Source organism: Scardinius erythrophthalmus, assembly GCF_964197995.2.
Source record: "Scardinius erythrophthalmus genome assembly, chromosome: 25".
NCBI classification, from domain to species: Eukaryota; Metazoa; Chordata; class Actinopteri; order Cypriniformes; family Leuciscidae; genus Scardinius; species Scardinius erythrophthalmus.
Window position 1 is genome coordinate 1837839 of NC_138245.1, and position 20779 is coordinate 1858617.

Genomic DNA, 20779 nt, shown 5'->3' on the forward strand with positions numbered 1-20779 from the left:
CGTAACCAGGGTTGGGGAGTAACGGAATACATGTAACGGCGTTATGTAATCAGGATACAAAAATCCAATAACTGTAATCCGTTACAGTTACGTCAAAAAACGTAGTAATCAGATTATAGTTACATTTTGAAAAAAGGGGGAATACTTTCAGGATTACAATGGTTTCATTTGAAACTAAATAAATAAGTATTTTGGCATAATAACACTATATTAAGCGCTGCTTGATTATACAGTAGTTCCTGGTTCTGTTGCCAGTAATGACTGGTGACGCTGGTGCATGCGCAAATAACAGCTTTCTACAATCTCCTCAGACGCAGAATGAATCACTGCTGCTACGGGTATCCTTCGGGTAAAATCGCTTTTAATTCATGGAAATTCAAATGCTATTTTGTAGAAATTAGGAGAGTAGCTTTTTTAGTACCCAAAATGTCCTTTCTTAATCTTTTCTCACGTAACGGGATGTTCGCTGTCTAGGTAACGTAGGGGAACTCCCACTGCCAACGCCCCAAGTTCAGTCAGGCAAATTAAGAAAGATCACGGCTTTAGTCAACATGTAAGCCTATTTTAAAATAAACTATTTTACACAACTAAATGTTGTGTTTTTATTTTTTAGTTAAAAATTAGTTAAAAATAAAGCAAAATAATCTGTAATACCATACATTAGCCACTAGATGTCTGTATAGCCTTTTACATAAATATATATATTCAGGCCTGTGTGTATATTTTGCAAATATTGTACACTGGACCAAATTCTTAATAAATAAAAGTTTTTTTATTTATTTTTATTTTTTATATTTCTTTTTGCTTGACTTTATTTATATACGTGACCTTGAAGTAATCCAAAAGTAATCAGTTACATTACTTTCATATTATAGTACTTGGATTACGTTACTGAATACTTTTTTTAGGAAGTAATTTGTAACTGTAACGGAATACATTTTTAAAGTAACCCTCCCAAGCCTGGTCGTAACCCAGCTGTGGGCTCGGCGAGTGTGTGTCGTAACCCAGCTGTGGGCGCAGCGAGTGTGTGTCGTAACCCAGCTGTGGGCTCGTGGAGTGTGTGTCGTAACCCAGCTGTGGGCGCGGCGAGTGTGTGTCGTAACCCAGCTGTGGGCTCGTGGAGTGTGTGTCGTAACCCAGCTGCGGGCTCGGGAAGTGTGTGTCGTAACCCAGCTGCGGGCTCGTGGAGTGTGTGTTGTAACCCAGCTGCGGGCTCGTGGAGAGTGTGTCGTAACCCAGCTGCGGGCTCGTGGAGTGTGTGTCGTAACCCAGCTGCGGGCTCGTGGAGTGTGTGTCGTAACCCAGCTGCGGGCTCGTGGAGTGTGTGTCGTAACCCAGCTGTGGGCTCGGCGAGTGTGTGTCGTAACCCAGCTGTGGGCTCGGCGAGTGTGTGTCGTAACCCAGCTGCGGGCTCGTGGAGTGTGTGTCGTAACCCAGCTGCGGGCTCGTGGAGTGTGTGTCGTAACCCAGCTGTGGGCTCGGCGAGTGTGTGTCGTAACCCAGCTGTGGGCTCGGCGAGTGTGTGTCGTAACCCAGCTGTGGGCTCGGGAAGTGTGTGTCGTAACCCAGCTGTGGGCTCGTGGAGTGTGTGTCGTAACCCAGCTGTGGGCTCGGGAAGTGTCTGTCGTAACCCAGCTGCGGGCTCGTGGAGTGTGTGTCGTAACCCAGCTGTGGGCTCGGCGAGTGTGTGTCGTAACCCAGCTGTGGGCTCGGGAAGTGTGTGTCGTAACCCAGCTGTGGGCTCAGGGAGTGTGTGTCGTAACCCAGCTGTGGGCTCGGCGGGTGTGTGTCGTAACCCAGCTGTGGGCTCGGCGAGTGTGTGTTGTAACCCAGCTGTGGGCTCGGCGAGTGTGTGTCGTAACCCAGCAGTGGGCTCGGGAAGTGTGTGTCGTAACCCAATTGTGGGATTGGGAAGTGTGTGTCGTAACCCAGCTGTGGGCTCGGGAAGTGTGTGTCGTAACCCAGCTGTGGGCTCGGGAAGTGTGTGTTGTAACCCAGCTGCAGGCTCGTGGAGTGTGTGTCGTAACCCAGCTGTGGGCGCGGCGAGTGTGTGTCGTAACCCAGCTGTGGGCGCGGCGAGTGTGTGTCGTAACCCAGCTGTGGGCTCGTGGAGTGTGTGTCGTAACCCAGCTGTGGGCGCGGCGAGTGTGTGTCGTAACCCAGCTGTGGGCTCGTGGAGTGTGTGTCGTAACCCAGCTGCGGGCTCGGGAAGTGTGTGTCGTAACCCAGCTGCGGGCTCGTGGAGTGTGTGTTGTAACCCAGCTGCGGGCTCGTGGAGTGTGTGTCGTAACCCAGCTGCGGGCTCGTGGAGAGTGTGTCGTAACCCAGCTGCGGGCTCGTGGAGTGTGTGTCGTAACCCAGCTGCGGGCTCGTGGAGTGTGTGTCGTAACCCAGCTGTGGGCTCGGGAAGTGTGTGTCGTAACCCAGCTGTGGGCTCGGCGAGTGTGTGTCGTAACCCAGCTGTGGGCTCGGCGAGTGTGTGTCGTAACCCAGCTGTGGGCTCGGGAAGTGTGTGTCGTAACCCAGCTGTGGGCTCGGCGAGTGTGTGTCGTAACCCAGCTGTGGGCTCGGGAAGTGTGTGTCGTAACCCAGCTGTGGGCTCAGGGAGTGTGTGTCGTAACCCAGCTGTGGGCTCGGCGGGTGTGTGTCGTAACCCAGCTGTGGGCTCGGCGAGTGTGTGTTGTAACCCAGCTGTGGGCTCGGCGAGTGTGTGTCGTAACCCAGCAGTGGGCTCAGGAAGTGTGTGTCGTAACCCAATTGTGGGATTGGGAAGTGTGTGCCGTAACCCAGCTGTGGGCTCGGGAAGTGTGTGTCGTAACCCAGCTGTGGGCTCGGGAAGTGTGTGTTGTAACCCAGCTGTGGGCTCGGGAAGTGTGTGTTGTAACCCAGCTGCAGGCTCGGCAAGTGTGTGTCGTAAACCCAGCTGCGGGCTCGGGAAGTGTGTGTCGTAACCCAGCTGTGGGCTTGTGGAGTGTGTGTTGTAACCCAGCTGTGGGCTCGTGGAGTGTGTGTCGTAACCCAGCTGCGGGCTCGTGGTGTGTGTGTTGTAACCCAGCTGCGGGCTCGGGAAGTGTGTGTCGTAACCCAGCTGCGGGCTCAGGGAGTGTGTGTCGTAACCCAGCTGTGGGCTCGGGAAGTGTGTGTCGTAACCCAGCTGTGGGCTCGGGAAGTGTGTGTCGTAACCCAGCTGCAGGCTCGGGAAGTGTGTGTCGTAACCCAGCTGCGGGCTCGGGAAGTGTGTGTCGTAACCCAGCTGTGGGCTCGTGGAGTGTGTGTCGTAACCCAGCTGTGGGCTCGGGAAGTGTGTGTCGTAACCCAGCTGTGGGCGCGGCAAGTGTGTGTCGTAACCCAGCTGCGGGCTCTGGAAGTGTGTGTCGTAACCCAGCTATGGGCTCAATGAGTGTGTGTCGTAACCCAGCTGCGGGCTCGGAAAGTGTGTGTTGTAACCCAGCTGTGGGCTCGGAAAGTGTGTGTTGTAACCCAGCTGTGGGCTCAGGAAGTGTGTCGTAACCCAGCTATGGGCTTGATGAGTGTGTGTCGTAACCCAGCGGCGGGCTCGGCGAGTGTGTGTCGTAACCCAGCTGTGGGATAGGCAAGTGTGTGTCGTAACACAGCTGTGGGCCTGGCGAGTGTGTGTCGTAACCCAGCTGTGGGCTCAGGAAGTGTGTCGTAACCCAGCTATGGGCTTGATGAGTGTGTGTCGTAACCCAGCGGCGGGCTCGGCGAGTGTGTGTCGTAACCCAGCTGTGGGATAGGCGAGTGTGTGTCGTAACACAGCTGTGGGCCTGGCGAGTGTGTGTCGTAACCCAGCTGAGGGATAGGCGAGTGTGTGTCGTAACCCAGCTGTGGGATAGGCGAGTGTGTGTCGTAACCCAGCTGTGGGCCTGGCGAGTGTGTGTCGTAACCCAGCTGTGGGATAGGCGAGTGTGTGTCGTAACCCAGCTGTGGGCCAGGCGAGTGTGTGTCGTAACCCAGCTGTGGGATAGGCGAGTGTGTGTCGTAACCCAGCTGTGGGATAGGCGAGTGTGTGTCGTAACCCAGCTGTGGGCCAGGCGAGTGTGTGTCGTAACCCAGCTGTGGGATAGGCGAGTGTGTGTCGTAACCCAGCTGTGGGATAGGCGAGTGTGTGTCGTAACCCAGCTGTGGGCTCGGGAAGTGTGTGTCGTAACCCAGCTGTGGGATAGGCGAGTGTGTGTCGTAACCCAGCTGCGGGCTCGGGAAGTGTGTGTCGTAACCCAGCTGTGGGATAGGCGAGTGTGTGTCGTAACCCAGCTGTGGGCTCATGAACGTCCGGCACATGACGCATCAGAATGCAACATGCACTAACCTGATCCCCTACAGATGCAATCAAACACACACACACACACACACACACACGCACACACACACACGCAGCGGTAATGAGCGAGCATCTCGCTGCCGGCATGATGAAGGATGATCCACAGCAACTTATGCAGTCATTACAACACACACACATTTACAGCTGAGCACTTGTGCATATGACACCTACTGCGCGAGATAAACGCCGTCTGAAACTTACATAACCTTTGCATACAAAACATCTTCAGCATGTATATTAAATTAATAACAAGTATTCTCTGTAATAGTACATGCTATATGACCAAGACATATTTCAGCTATGAAACGGTACATATATCTATATATCTCACTTTTTTCAACATGTACAGTCAAACCAAACATTTTTCAGACACCCTGCTATCCTAACTAACATAAATGAACTATAGTGTCCTGTACCCATTAGTAAAAAAATATGATCAAATATGATATATGGTGTCTGAATAATTTTTGGTTTGACTGTATGTTATATTTAAAACAAGTATTCTCTGTAATAGTACATGCTCTATGACCAGCTATGAAACTGACGTATTAATGAGGATCTGCTGACTTCGGTACGGACGAGATCCCCCTCGTGTTCTTACACAGCGCATCCAAAAACACAGTTTTGTCGCAGTGAAGCTACGACTCTGGAGGTCACCGCCATGTGTCCTCTGAACACGGTCTGAGAAACCTACATCCACACAACAAACTTTACACTCATTCTGAAGCGGTCGGACTCAACAACAGCGGGTCGGAAACTGTCCCCAGCTAAATCTGTCTGTGCTCAGGCGTATCTGAGGGCACCCATGCAAGAGAGCTTTGACATAATCCCATTCAACTGTAACTGGAGCTTCCAATGCTAGAGAAAACAGCCGTGACACACTGGTCAGGAGATCATTTAAGACAGCATGAAACCCAATGCGTCCCCACCTGCCAGCGTGCCAACCTTCTGCGTGTGAAGGACACATGCGCTTCGGCACAGCTGCTCCGTGTTCCCGAACGCCACACAGACGCAAACATGCATTAACTGTCAAATGAAGCGGTTCTAGAAGCAGAGGTGAGTTTTACTTACTGAACCAGACGATCATGTCAAATCCACAATGCCGTGAGTCTCAGAGAAGAGTAATCACCCTTCAGCATCTGTACTGAGAGACGCAAACACAGACTCAACCGTACGACACAACACACTGACAGAGAGAGAGAGGGAGAGAGAGGGAGAGAGAGAGAGAGAGAGAGAGAGAGAGAGAGAGAGAGAGAGAGAGAGAGAGAGAGAGAGAGAGAGAGAGAGAGAGAGAGAGAGAGATGGAAAGAAAAGGAGAGTGAGGTGAAGGGAGGGGTGGACCCTGCAGAACACACAGAAAGAGAAAGAGACATGAAGAGATGGGAATGAGAAACACTCAGAGAGATAGATAGATAGATAGATAGATAGATAGATAGATAGATAGATAGATAGATAGATAGATAGATAGATAGATAGATAGATAGATAGATAGATAGATAGATAGATAGATAGATAGATGTAGACTGTCTAAGTTATGTATTTCAGAAATGTACGTATACACATCACAGTTAGCTAAAAATGTACTAATTTAAACTATGTAATAATTTAAGGCAGAAACAATGAGCTCATTGAAGTAATGAATACTTGTTTGTTAACAAATGATCCAAATCCATCCATCATCAGTGTTGAAGAGTATAGCCAACTACAAGTAGTGATGCTACTAACTTAACTACATTTTTCAGTGGCTTGACAGTAGCTTAGTTGCCTTTCCAGTAGCTAACTACTTTTTCAGCAAGTAACGGTTTAGCCGTGTAGTAAAATATCAGTAATGTTGTGTTTTGCTCCATTGCTTTGGCAAAGCATCTGTCAATCGAACAAAAAACTAAATGGCGATAGGCTGGTGCACTTCTCTCTGATTCAAGAGGTTGTGTTGGATAGATAGATAGTGGGGGCACAAAGTAACGCTTTTTGACTTTCTCAGTTTGTGTGAATCTACTTATGGTTCAGAGTATTTATTTCCCACATTAATTTCACACATGTCTAGTACAATTATGTGGTTGTGTTTTATTAATACAGTGTATACTTTTTTCTTGATATACCCCAAAAGAATGGAAGTGCAATGTGACAACATGCCCCATAGGTGGGGCACATTGTAACATGACCATATGACAGCTTAAAATGTTATCTGATCTAATAAAAAAATATATACAAGACAAACTAAAATATTTTCTAAATAAAATAAAATACAATACAATTATTAACTTTTTCATATAAAATAATGACATTTTTAATAATTAAATATAAACTCATTTTTGAGTTTTGACTACGAACACATGAAAACACAGCTATACAACAGTTCAAAACAAATAAATAATTAGTAATTTCTGAACATTGACTCTCAGGGCCCTATCTTGCACCCAGCGCAATTGACTTTGTACACGACGCATGTATCATTCCTATTTTGCACCCGCGCAAAGCGCGCTTTTCCCTCCACAGAAGCACGTCGGTTAACTAAGAAATACACTTGCGCTCCCCGGGGCGGTTCAGCGCAAAGAGGAGGCGTGTTCCAGCGCAAACGTTCCTTCATGCTATTTTGCAGGTTTAGAAAACAATTGCGCCACTAACCAGGAAAAATTTGTTTAAAGTCAGTGGCGCGTTGCGCATGTTATTCATATGCTATTTTAAGGGCGCATGCTTGGCCATAATCAATGTAGCGTGTGCACAACGCGCATACACTTTGATTCTCTCATCTACACAGAAGCAGCAGTTTTCATTTTTGCAAATCATACATTATTACGATAGATAGATAGATAGATAGATAGATAGATAGATAGATAGATAGATAGATAGATAGATAGATAGATAGATAGATAGATAGATAGATAGATAGATAGATAGACAGATAGTTTATTATAAAAGCATACATCTAGCTTACACATTTACCCAAATTATCATACGCCTTTTTAACCGAAGTTAATTTGGGTGTGTTTCTCCATCCCCAACGTCCCTGACGAGAACGCCGGTCTCCTTGGCTGTGAACCGCTCCAGGCAAATCCGCCGTTACAATAGGAATCCGCTTTAGAACAAACGCGTCTGCTCTTAAAGGGAATGTGAGATGATGCTCTGATTGGTTTATTTCACGTTACGCCCAAACCACACCTATGAGTAATGAAGCGACTTCAGACCAACCCATTTTAGATTTGCGCCTGGCGCAAGAGTCATTTATCCCGCCGGGAAAATAGCAACAGCGCCAAGACCCGCCCACAAAGTTACTTGCGCTTTGCGCTTTGACACTTGCGTTTCAGATCGTTAAAATAGGGCCCTCAGTCTTTATTCACCTTTTTCTCATGTTTTCTCAATAGAATTAATAAAAGTATAGAATATAATAGCATATTTCTAATAGGGGCACATTGTAACGCAGTGTGACAACATGGCCCACCTGCACAACTGGGATTTAAACCCTGCTAGTGTCTTCTGCTAGTTAGCGAAGCATTAAAGAACTATCTCAACTGTTAAATAACATATTGGAGATTAAAATAATATCAGATTTGTCTCATTTTAAATAAACACAAAAAAATAGAGATGAAAAATTAACTTAAGTAAGAAATGTACTTTTGCTATGGTTTAATAAATGTCTATGGATATCTTCCAAAAAAATAATAATTTTGTCGCAATTTTTTTCTCTATATAGTGTTGATATGTTAACTAGTAAATACACCAATAAATAAATATATACTATGGAAGTCAATGGTACCAGAAACTGTCTGGCTACTTACATTCTTCTAAATATCTTCCTTTGTGTTCAGCAGAAGAAAGAAATTCACACAGGATTGAAACAACATGAGGGTGAGTATATGATGACAGAATTTTAATTTTAAAGTGAACTATTCCTTTAAATATTGATGATTACAAGCTTGGGGGAAACGCAATTAATTGCAATTAATTACAGAAATTGTGCAATTAATTAGTTAATTTTTTTTACTCGATTCCCAGCCCTACTAAATATACAAATCACAGTTAGCTAAAAATTTACTTATTTAAAAGATATCCAAAGATACTGACTCACACTCAAATATATATATCAAACTGACTGTCAAAATGTAAAATAGGAAGAACAAAATGAATGCAACTTGAAACAAAGTAGTCGAAAATGCACATTAAACTCACAGCACAACTTACTGTGAACGCACATCATGAGTCGCACAGAACGCTTCGCTCTGAAACCCAATGCAACCTCTTGAATCGGAGAGAAGTGTACCAGGGCTATATCGCCATTTTGATTTTTTGTTCGATTGACAGATGCTTTGCCAAAGCAATGGAGCAAAACTAAAGGTGCAAAATAAAACTGTGGCGGGACAGAGTAAACTATGACAGGTCATTGTAATTGAATCAGATATAGACATTTGATAAAAGTGCAATAAAGCCGAATAATTAATTTAAAAAGGCTATTATTCACATGTATGTTCATGAAGTCTATGTCATGAAATAACAACTCACATGATCATCAGATGATCTCTTCTCAGTGAACTGTAAAGATGCGTGTCATAAAAATAGATTTTAGCACAATTTTACGCTGCGCTGCTTTAATGATTTGTTCATCGCTAAACCGTTACTTGCTGAAAAAGTAGATAGCTACTGGAAAAGCAACTAAGCTACTGTCAAGCCACTGAACAATGTAGTTAAAGGGGTGGTATAATGCCCTTTTCACAAGATGTAAAATAAGCCTCTGATGTCCCCGGAGTGTGTGTGTGAAGTTTTAGCTCAAAATACCCCCCAGATATTTTTATATAGCATGTTAAAGTTGTCACTTGTTGAGGGTGAGCAAAAACGCACTGTTTTGCCTGGCCCTTTAAATGCAAATGAGCTGCTGCTCCCGGCACAGAGGGTGGGGTTACAAGAGCTCTTGTGTATTAGCGATTACCTCTCACACACACACACTAAAATGTCAGAAACTGTTCTGCCTTTTATGTTTAACCCTCAGAGGTCGGAGATCACGCCGGCGTGATCTGCTCGCTTTTTTCCTTATGAGTTGAATTGAGACCCGAAATACTCTTTTGACTTTGATTTTACAAAACAAGTTTCATACATCAATCGATTCTGTTAAATGTGTATTATTTTTGTGTATACTCACAATAAAAACAAAGTGCTGTGCTTTTTGCCAAATAAAGAAAAATAAACACGAGGCGAGTTTTGCCTTCTCTCTGCCTGTGTAGTCCATTCTGAAACGCGTCCGAAAATGAACAATAACTCAGCGAATACTCAGTCAATCAGGCATACAGTCACACAGGCATGAAGCTTGAATTCTCTTCTTTTTAATGAAGTAATTTATATAAAAAACAAATATTCTCATCTTGTGAAATCTGTATTAAAAGAGAGCGATTCCAGTCGAGCTAATTACATCTGATTCAGATGTAATGTGACTCCGCCCACGGAGAGCGTGCGCTATTCAAACGCAAATGGCTGAGGCAATCCGCGCAATCCTGTGAACGCCCCCATATCAGCTCGAGAAAACACACAAGTTTATTCAGATCATTACTTGTTTACACCGTCTTGCAGCTGTGAGGAATAATAATGGAAAATGTCCCCCAGAAGTGCGGGTATATCGAGGAGCGAGCTGAGGAATACTAGTAAGTTTTTTTTCCTTCTCACGAGAATTTCTTCACGTGGGTTTCTGTTTATGAATGAATGAACGGCAGAGATGCGCGCTGTTTACCACAGCTGGCAAAGACAGTTTAAATTTAAATCGCGTGTGTGAATGAATGATGATGTTTCAGCAAGCTGTATTGCTATACTGAGATGAGTAAAAATCGACTGAAATATGTTGTAATAAAATGTAGGCTATTTGTATAAGCAACGTATTAAACTGCAAATTAACAATATGCCCTAATATTTCATGAAAACAACGTTACAGTCAGGCGAAATATGAAAGTAATGAATACATAGATAAAATGTAGGCCTATAATCTTTTTTTTTTTTTACAAAGAAAGAGTACACTTGAAATATTGTTGAAATTGTAATATTGTTGTAATTCTAACCTTTTTAATAAAATGGCAAAACATATTTACAAGATAGATGTAAGCAAAATCTTAAATGGTCAATATAAGTCTTCTTCTAAATATATCTTTTGTCCTTGCATTGTGGCTCAGTCAGTGTCACACCTGAATGAATGGCTAATTATGTAGAGTCATTATGCAGAGTGGGTGGGACATTGTTGTAACCACTCCTCGTTCACGCCTCCTCGCATATTGGCTTTCCAAGCAAAACCTGTTTTACATCAATTTAAATCAATGTATGGTTTTATGTGAACGATAAAGCAAGACTATTTTCACATAATTTTGAAGAAAAAACACTAGGCGAGGACATCCATTATTCAAAAGTCTTATTGACACATATTTACTATGTGTTTTGTGGCCTTATTTCAGAAATTTTAGTTTTTAGTTTTTTCAATAACCATGCATAAACATTATTCTCTCAAAAATGAAAACATGTACATACACGTGGCTCACATATTATGGTAGCCCTGTTTGTGCTTTATAGAGTGAATTTACACCTTTGCCATTAATATGTTTATAAGCAACTGAAAAAAGCACAAATGTCAGGGCATGTCAGAACATCTCAAGGGCCCCAAAAACAGCCCAGACCCCAGAGGGTTAAACCGGAGTCAGACAATGATGGAGAGACTCAAGAAGAACTGACAACATGTAGAAGCAACAGGACGTCTCTGAATGGTTAGTTGATGAATTTATGTTGCTGATGTGGAGTTAACTATCTTCAATTAGCATATTCTGTCATGATAATCTATAAATCGCTGTATAGGAGATGTGGTGAGATGCACACAGAGTGACTTTCTATTGCATGTGAAAAGACGGACGCTCCAGTTTGAGCTGACTCACAAATGTGCTCGACTACAACAACTCTTCCTCTTCTCAACATGGACTGAGTGTTCCGGGGGCGGGGTTTATGTAAATTGTAGGGTTGGTGATGTCACTAACCCGGGAGGAATGTGGTGTAGTCTCTACCAGCCGTTTGTTGTAGTCCTTAAAAAATGATTTCTGTAAAAGCAAATATCTCCCTTTGCTTTGAACTTTGAGCATTGTAACTTTGCAGATGTTGTTTATGATCAAACAGCAACATTACACACTAACTAAAGCTAGAAAAGTCAAATCATAATCAACCAGCCCTTTAAGTTAGTTGCGTCACTACTTGTAGTTGGCTATACTCTTCAACACTGATGATGGATGGATGTGGATCATTTGTTAACAAACAAGTATTCATTACTTCAATGAGCTCATTGTTTCTGACTTAAATTATTACATTGTTTGATAACTGTGATTTGTGTGTACATTTCTGAAATAACTAAGACAGTTTCCTCTGATAACAGATCACTTTAAATTGTAGTGGACTCATGCATTTTCTGTAAAGCTGCTTTGAAATGATGTGTATTGTGAAAAGCGCTACACAAATAAATGTGAATTGAATGGATAGATGAAAAGACACTGCTACTGTATCTAAATGGTGACATACCATAGAATTATATATTATACACATCTAGTATAATCGACCTTAACAGAGTTAAAGGAGAATCAAAGTTTCTGCATTTGTTTTCTGCAAAAAGTTTTATTTTCTTTATCTCTATACTGTCTTTACAAATGAGGACGCCCCCAAAAGGAGATTGTGTTTGATGTTTAGCTCACTTCTGTGTACAGATCTGTCCCTGAAATATGGTGAAGCTGGAACACACACACACACACACACACACACACACACACACACACTTCACTTCAGTCGAGCTCACGGGTGTTTTGAAACACACTTCCTCACAGGACTCGAGTGATGCATGAGCCAATCCTGCTTATCAATTACAGGTGTCTCACGTCACGGTAAACTGGGTCTGTCGAATTCACCAGCCGGTAAGAGTCACGAGGATGCGGAATATGAGCTGGGTGTCCAAGGATTATTGATTTGATGTGTAAATTCTATTTATGGACAAATAACCCATTTAATCATTATCTCAGACCTAATCCAGAACCCTGAGCACAACAGAATGAACTGGAACGGCATCTTAAAAACAACGCTCTGCAAAACAACACGATCGATGCGGTCTGTACACAAGTGACGTATGCATTAATTCATCAAGGACATATCAAATTGATCAAAAGTGACAGTAAAGACATTTCTAATGTTGCAAAAGATTTCTACTTAACATAAAAGCTGTTCTTTTGTGCTGAAAAAATATCACGTTTCCACAAAAATCTGAATCAGCACAACTATTTTCAACACTGATAATAATCATAAATGTTTCTTGAGCAGCAAATCCTCATATTAGAGTGATTTGTGAAGGATCATGTGACACTGAAGACTGGAGAAATGATAATAATAAATTACAGTTGATCATATACTCATTCAGAAAACACTTTTTTGTTGTATTTTTAAACAAATAAATGCAGATTTGGTGAGCAGAAGAGACTTCTTTCATAAACGGTAACACTTTACAATAAGGTTTATAAGTTAACATTAGTTAACTACCTTAGTTAACATGAACTAAGAATAAGCAATATTTCTTCAGCATTTATTAATCTTAGTTAATGTTCATTTCAACATGTAGTAATACGTTATTATAACCAAAGGTTGTATTTGTTAACATTAGTTAATGCACTGTGAACTAACATGAACAAACACTGAACAGCTGGATTTTTATTAACTAACTTTAACAAATATTATTAAATACTGTAACAAATGTATTGCTCATTGTTAGTTCATGTTAGTTAATACATTAACTAATGTTAAATAATGAGCCTTATTATAAAGTGTTACCAAAATTCCTTATACAATTCCTTATATATTCCACAATCCAAATTACATGTCATAACAAAAAAATACAAATATATGTGATTAATTGTTCAGCAGTTGTGTAACTCGTTCTGTTTGTAACTGACAGTCCTTTAGTTAATCTTGAAACACTCAGAGAGCCTTCATCAGGTCGAGGTCCAGAATGCAAAGCTCTATGTGTCTGAGCGTCACGTCTGTCATGTTCAGCCTAGTTTCCTCATCATGGACTTTTAGTTTTCTCTTTTGTTTTCATGTTCATCATGTGTTCGGTCAGTTTCCCCGCTCCTCATTATTAGTTCATATGTGACAGCTGTGTTCTATTAATCATCCTCATTTGTGACCCTGGACCACAAAACCAGTCACATGGGTCAATTGTTTTAGATGAATTGAGATTTATACATAATATAAAGCTGAATAAATAAGCTTTCCATTGATGTGTGGTTTGTTAGGATAGGACAATATTTGGTCGAGATACAACTATTGAAAATCAGGAATCTGAGGGTGTAATAAAATCGAAAGATTGAGAAAATCTCCTTTAAAGTTGTTCATTTATGTTGGCGATTGTGCTGCATTCACTCACACAAATACATGTTTTATATATTTACGGTAGGAAATTTACTAAATATCTTCATGGAACATGATCTTTACTTAATATCCTCATGATTTTAGGCATAAAAGAAAAATCAGTCATTTTGACCCATACAATGTATTGTTGGATATTGTCCTCATGTCCTCCTTTTGTCCCTTGTCCTCATGGTTTTGTGATCCAGTGTCACATTTGTGTTTGCTATATAAGTTGTTCCCTCACAAATTATTCTGTGTCCGATCACCGTTATATGTGTAAGTGTGTGTTGCTCAACCTGTTTGTCTTCTGGACTGTAAATAAATCTATATTGACATTTATGCATTTGGCAGACGCTTTTGTCCAAAGCGACTTACATTGCATTTCAAGGTACACATTTACATTCTTATCAGTTCTTGCTTTCCCTGGGAATCGAACCCGTGACCTTGGCGTTGCAGGCGCCAACACTCTATTGTTTGAGCTACAGGAAGGCACTATCGAAGTATATAAGTATATATATATAATAGTAAGTATAATATATATAAGTATATATATAAACTATATAAGTTATCTTCTTCGTCTGCCTTCCTGCAACCCAGCGTGACAATATCGGACTGATCCTGTCCTCATGACCCACAGACGGGATGAGTGTGTGAGTGTGTGTTCTGCTGCAGGACAGATGGAGTGTGTGCCTGTGAATCGGGACGCCCCCGCATATCAATACTGCAGTGCAGCAAAGCCCTCGAGCGATGAAGAGACGGAGAGGACAGACTCAAACCTGTGTGTCGAACATCAGCACCGGGGCTCAATGTGTTCATATGTGTGTGAGAAAACACTGCGTTCACATTTCAGATAGTTCAAGAGAATAAAAGCCGACGCACAATACCCAGATCTTCAAAATCTACCAATGTCTTAATTCAGAAGCCATAAAAATACTAAAGTGCTCATAGCAAAAAAAGTGTTAGGCCAAGACTCAGACTCGAGTAGAGGTTTAGAGGTAACAAAAATGTGTTCTAAGAATGTTTTGCTAATATGTTCATTAAAGTCCCCCTGTAGTTAATTATTGTATCCCTTAAAACTCATCTTTGATCACCAAAATTACATATTTACATATTTAATTTTTTCCTTGAAAATAAATGTCTTCATGCCTTAAAATATCTTGAATGTAACTCGACACCCTTGCCTCATTCAGTATGCGCGGTTCTATGAATATGCAAATGAGCCCCGCCTCAGCTCAGAGATCCACTGGTTGACGATCACACGTTGATCTGATTGGTTACAAGGTAGTTTGTGACGTCAGAAACACCAGCGATTTCAAAGCGTGTTTTTGAGACTGTCTTTGGTTCACTGCAGTTTTAAGGAGGAAATACTCAGCAATGCTGTCGACTTATGAACTTACACATGGTTTGTCTTAAAGCAGATTAAACACACCACATAGACACATAAACAACATTAAAAGATGATCTTCACCACAGGGGGACTTTAAAATGAGTTTCGTCAAGCGTGTGTGTGACTGATGGAGTGTTTGTTGTGTTTATTTGCAACGCCAAGGTCATGGATTTACTGACTTTACTGAGGCCTACGATTTATCATACGAGGCCTATATGATTTTTGACCGGGAACACCAAGGGCCCTATCTTGTGACCAGCGCAATTGACTCTGTACAGCGACGCATGTATCATTCCTATTTTGCACCGGACGCACAGTGGACTCTTCCCTCCACAGACGCACGTCGGTAAATTAGGGAATGAACTTGCGCTCCCGGGGGCGGTTCAGGGAAGAGAGGAGGCGTGTTCCGGCGCAAACGTTCCCTGGTGCTATTTTGCAGTTTCAGAAAACAATTCCTCCACAGACCAGGAGAAACCTCGTCTAAAGTCAGTGGCACATGTTATTCAGATGCTGTTTTAAGGGCGCATGCTTGGCCATAATGTAGCGTGAGCACAACGCACACACACTTTGCTTCTCTCATCTACACAGACGCAGTTCACATTTTTGCAAATCATACATAATTACAAGGAAAAATATTCCACACGAGGGAAATCATTGTGGTGTCCATGAAGATGTGAAAAAATAGGCATAAATCTAGCTTACACATTTACCCAAATTATCATACGCCTGTTTAACCGAAGCTAATTTGGGTGTGTTTCTCCGTCCCCAATGTCACTTCTCTGTGTGTTAAGGCCCTGACGAGAACGTCGGTCTCCTCGGCTGTGAACCGCTCCTGGCAAATCCGCCGTTATAATAGCAACCCGCCATGGAACAAGCGCGCCTGCTCTTAAAGGGAATGTGAGATGACGCTCTGATTGGTTTATTTCACGTTACGCCCAGACCACACCTATGAATAATGAAGCGACTTTCAGACCAACACATTTTAGATTTGCGTCGGGCGCAAGAGTCATTTATCCAGCCGGTATAATAGCAACAGCGCCGAGATCCGCCCACAAAGTTACTTGCGTTTCGCGCTTGATACTTGCGTTTCAGATCGTTAAAATAGGGCCCCACGAGTGTTAGAGCGTTTTCAACACAGCACAAGGGTTAAACACACACTAGACAGATGTTTTTGACTGCTGTATTCACGTCTTTTGCAGTTTCTTGCTCATGACACACTTAAGTGCTCAAATTAAGACACAATCAACCTTTAAAGAACGTGTCTCCAGAGCTTTGCCATTGTATTAACCGCAGAAACATGTTCTCCGTGAACGGCTAATAGTATACAATCTAAAACTAGGAAAATAATTATAAATCCACTAATCCAAATGATTTTTCCGTGGCCTCTGGCTTCAACAATGGCACATGTTCCTCATGTCACAGGCTATTATTGGAGAGCGAGGTGTATTTTATTTATCGTGAGCCTGATTTGAGCTGCACCTCGACACATTTCAGCTGAATCATACAGTGCTGGGCTAAATTAGGATCTGAGCTTCACATCTCCTGCTCAACACACCCACATGTGAAGCATCAGAGACGTGTGCTGAACGCAAGGAAACGCAATCCAACACAACACAGATGTGCACAAGTACGTCCCGGACGATGCATAACCAGTCCTCTGTGCTGTCTGTGCATCAGTGCATGTGTGACGCTCTAAAACCAGAGATAACGCTCAAAGATACTATAAATACAATCAACACTTTATAGCACATGCATTGATCTTTACCAGTAGTGGGGCATGTTGTCACGGTATGCCTCAATGGGGTTACAATGAAATCCACTAATAAACTACATTATAATAAAAATACTATAGCCATTTCAGCTAACTTTATGTACCTAAAAGTTGGGGTCAGTAACATAATGTGTGTATATATATGTACACATATTGTATACATAGGTTAATAGCAGCTTTCTAGGGATGGCATCCCAGCTGAATAGTGTTATATTCATAATAATGTCATATTATTCATATAAGCACAAAAAGCATAGAACACACATATACTTCAGTTCAGTGAATTAGTTCAAAACTTTGATTCCTTAGCATCAATACTCAAGCATTTTAAAATTGTATGTTTTAGCAAGAATATCGGGCCTATGTAATGAAACATTGCTTGAAGGTGAAGTATGAATCATAAGTGATCACATACGAACTGCTTCCTATAATGAGTTCCTCAGAAGCCGCTCATACTCGCACTAATGCACGGAGACATCGACACGAACCAATGCAGAAGAGTCGCTACACGAGGTCACGACAGCAGCTATTAGCCTTTTACACGCCGCAAACTCAACAGCTTCTCCAGAGTGTGTTGGTGTTTTAGTTAATTGGAGAGAGTCCTAAAGACTGTTACCCTTCCCTGAACCCTGTACCGCACACTTACGCCACGCTGACCACGACGCATTTAACACTAGAATCCATTGAGACGGGGCTTGATAACACACTTTTATAGATACAATAATTAACAAAAGAAGACATCTTCTGTTATAAAGTCAGAAAAACATGTAGTGAACCTGACATTCTGTGTATGATTGATCAAAATCAAAAGTGGTTTTCCCATAGACTGTAAATAAATATAGCGTAGTGTGTGTGACGTCACTCGTAGTGTTTCTGAAGAGCGTTTTTGAAGCCCAAAGTGGGCGGAGCCGGCCGTCGCCATCTTGGCAGCATCACTCCCGCATAAACGAAAATGTGCAGCGAGGCGGATTAGCTGAGGTGACGTGACGCTAACACACAGCAGACAAATGGCTAGTAGTGACACAGGAAGGTCGCCGCTTGGTTAAAACATGTTAAAAGTAATGTCCTAATTCATGCTAGTAACATGTTAAATCATGTTAGCAACATGCTAAAACCTACTAGCAACATGTTAAAACATGTTAGAAATATGCTAATTCATGCTAGAAACATGCTAACAACTCATTATATTATGTTCATGACATGTTAAAACATGTTAAAAGCAATGCCCTAATTAATGCTAGTAACGCGTTAAATCATCCTAGCAAACATGCTAAAACATAAACAAATGATAGCAACATGAAAAAATATACAAGCAATATGCTAAAGCATGCTAGCAATGTCCAAATTCATGGTAGAAATGATAATCATGCTAACAACATACTAACAATGTGCTAAATCATGATAGCAACATGCTAAAACATACTAGCAACATGTTAAAACATGTAAGCAATTAGTTTATTAATGCTAGGGACATGTTAACAATGCCCTATATTATGTTCACAACATGTTAAAAGCAATGCCCTAATTCATGCTATGTTAAATCATGCTTGCAACATGCTAAAAAATACTAGCAACATGTTAAAACATTTTAGGATTTTGCTAAGTCATGCTAGAAACATACTAACAACGTGTTATGTTCACATGTTAAAACATGTTAGCATTGTGTTCATTCGTTCAGGAAACATGCAAAAACATGCTAGCAATGTATTAAATCAAGCTACAAAAATACTTGCAATGTTAAATTATGCTTGCAATGATCCAACATGCTAGCAATGCTAATTCCTGGTAGAAACATATTAACAACATGCTAAATCATGTTAGTGACATGTTAATACATCGTAACAACGTGTTAAATCATGCTAGCAAACATGCAAGCAACGCTCTAAATCATGATAGAAACCTGCTATCAACATGCTTAGCAACGTGTTAAATCATGCTACAAACATGCTAGCACTGTGCTGATTAACTTGCATGCTTAAAACGCGCTAACATTGAGCTAAAGCATCTGTTTTTCTGCACTGCCTTCAAAATCTTCACATTTAAGCTTTCTCAAGCCAACATGAAAGTTTGTGTTGACGACTTTTTTTAATCTAGTTGCACTGAGGGTTCAGTTTCACTGTTATATTTCCAACTGTACTGTACCTGAAGAGAGGATATGAACATATGGCACATATTCATTAACACACATCTAGATTATTTAATTCTAATTACTAATAGCGCTTTCAATGCATCTGCTGTTGACAAAGCATCAACATCTGTATGTTTTTTCATCCCTCTCTGATGTCGAAAAAGTCATTAAAATGCATGCTGTGCTGTGAAGACAGTTTTACTGCTCTGATGAATTGCATCGATGAGAGCCAGGGTTGCAAACCCAAAAATACCTCAAACAATCAACAGCATTTACTCTGGTAGCACTTGACCTCTGACCAGTGTAACTCAGACTATCCTTCCTTCAAGGACTCCAGAGGCATGACTGCAAGATGGATGGGTTCATTTCGCTCACAAGGACAGTTTTAAAATGCAGTGACTTCATACAGTTGCCTTGACCCTTTCTGGAGACATTTCCACTCAGTCGCTGGGATTCTGAGCTTATGTTAGTAGCACATACGTAACTAGAACTTATTCCCTATTATGCATTTCTCAAAAGCATCATCTATGTATTATGTAAAAACACTTGTGAATTAACAAGTGCCTCAGACCACTTGTAATTTCATTGTGTATAAGGAATAATTCATCAATAAAAGCCTCGCCCGAAACCATATGATATGATGATAGGAACGATCATGTGATTCTTTTCTAAATAGTGACATTGAAGAAGAAGAACTGACGTTGTGAAAAAGAAGTGCACTTAATTGTATTAAATGCATATGGTGATGCATTGCTGCAACATACATATTATTTTTTCCACACAATTATGTCATAATAACGAGATGTTATGTCATTTTAACAACATCTTTTCTCGTAATAACGAGATGTTATGTCGTTTTTTAATTACATCTTTTCTCGTAATAACGAGATGTCATTTTAACGACATCTTTTCTCATAATAACTAAATGTTATGCCATTTTAACGACATCTTTTCTCATAATAACGATATGTTATGTCATTTTAACGACATCTTTTTTCCTAATAACGAGATGTTATATCATTTTAACATCTTTTCTCGTAATAACGAGATATGTCATTTTAACGACATCTTTTCTCGTAATAACAAGATGTTATGTCATTTTATTGACATCTTTTCTCGTAATAACGAGATGTTATGTCGTTTTTTAACGACATTTTTTCTCGTAATAACGAGATGTCATTTTAACGACATCTTTTCTCATAATAACTAGATGTTATGTCATTTTAACGACATCTTTATTCGTAATAACGAGATGTTATGTCATTTTAACGACATCTTTTCTAGTAATAACGAGATGTTATATCATTTTAACGACATCGTTTCACGTAATAACGAGATATTATATAATTTTAACGTCATCTTATCTGGTACTAACGAGATGTTATGTCATTTTAACGTCATCTTTTCTGGTAATAACGAGATATTATGTCATTTTAACGACATCTTTTTTCGTAATAATGAGATGTTATATCATTTTAACGACATCTTTTCTCGTAATAACGAGATATGTCATTTTAACGACATCTTTTCTCGTAATAACGAGATGTTATGTCATTTTAACGACATCTTTTCTCGTAATAACGATATGTTATGTCATTTTAACGACATCTTTTGTCGTAATAACGAGATGTTATATCATTTTAACATCTTTTCTCGTAATAACGAGATGTTATGTCATTTTAACGACATCTTTTCTCGTAATAACAAGATGTTATGTCGTTTTAACGACATCTTTTCGTTTTCACATCATATTTTCTCGTA

General features: G+C 41.1%; 1 protein-coding gene and 1 long non-coding RNA gene across 17 annotated transcripts in view; one reads left to right on the top strand and one right to left on the bottom strand.

Moving 5' to 3' along the window:
• The window catches only part of atp2b2 (ATPase plasma membrane Ca2+ transporting 2), a 193282-nt gene that overhangs the window by 113375 nt on the left and 59128 nt on the right, over positions 1–20779 (bottom strand). For 12 of the 16 annotated variants that reach the window (XM_081357719.1, XM_081357728.1, XM_081357718.1 and 9 more), the window contains exon 1: positions 5411–5538. The exons of 3 other annotated variants lie outside the window; for them this stretch is intronic. The gene's annotated coding sequence lies outside the window, so the exon portion shown is untranslated. Of the gene's footprint in view, positions 1–4884; positions 5011–5410; positions 5539–20779 lie in introns of those variants that run through there. One more of the 16 variants, XM_081357727.1, reaches the window with a different exon arrangement.
• Positions 5265–20779, top strand: part of LOC308685759 — a 47515-nt gene continuing 32000 nt past the window's right edge. Inside the window, exons 1-2 of the long non-coding RNA XR_014029486.1 lie at positions 5265–5395; positions 8146–8185. This is a non-coding gene — a long non-coding RNA (uncharacterized lncRNA). The remainder of the gene's footprint in view (positions 5396–8145; positions 8186–20779) is intronic.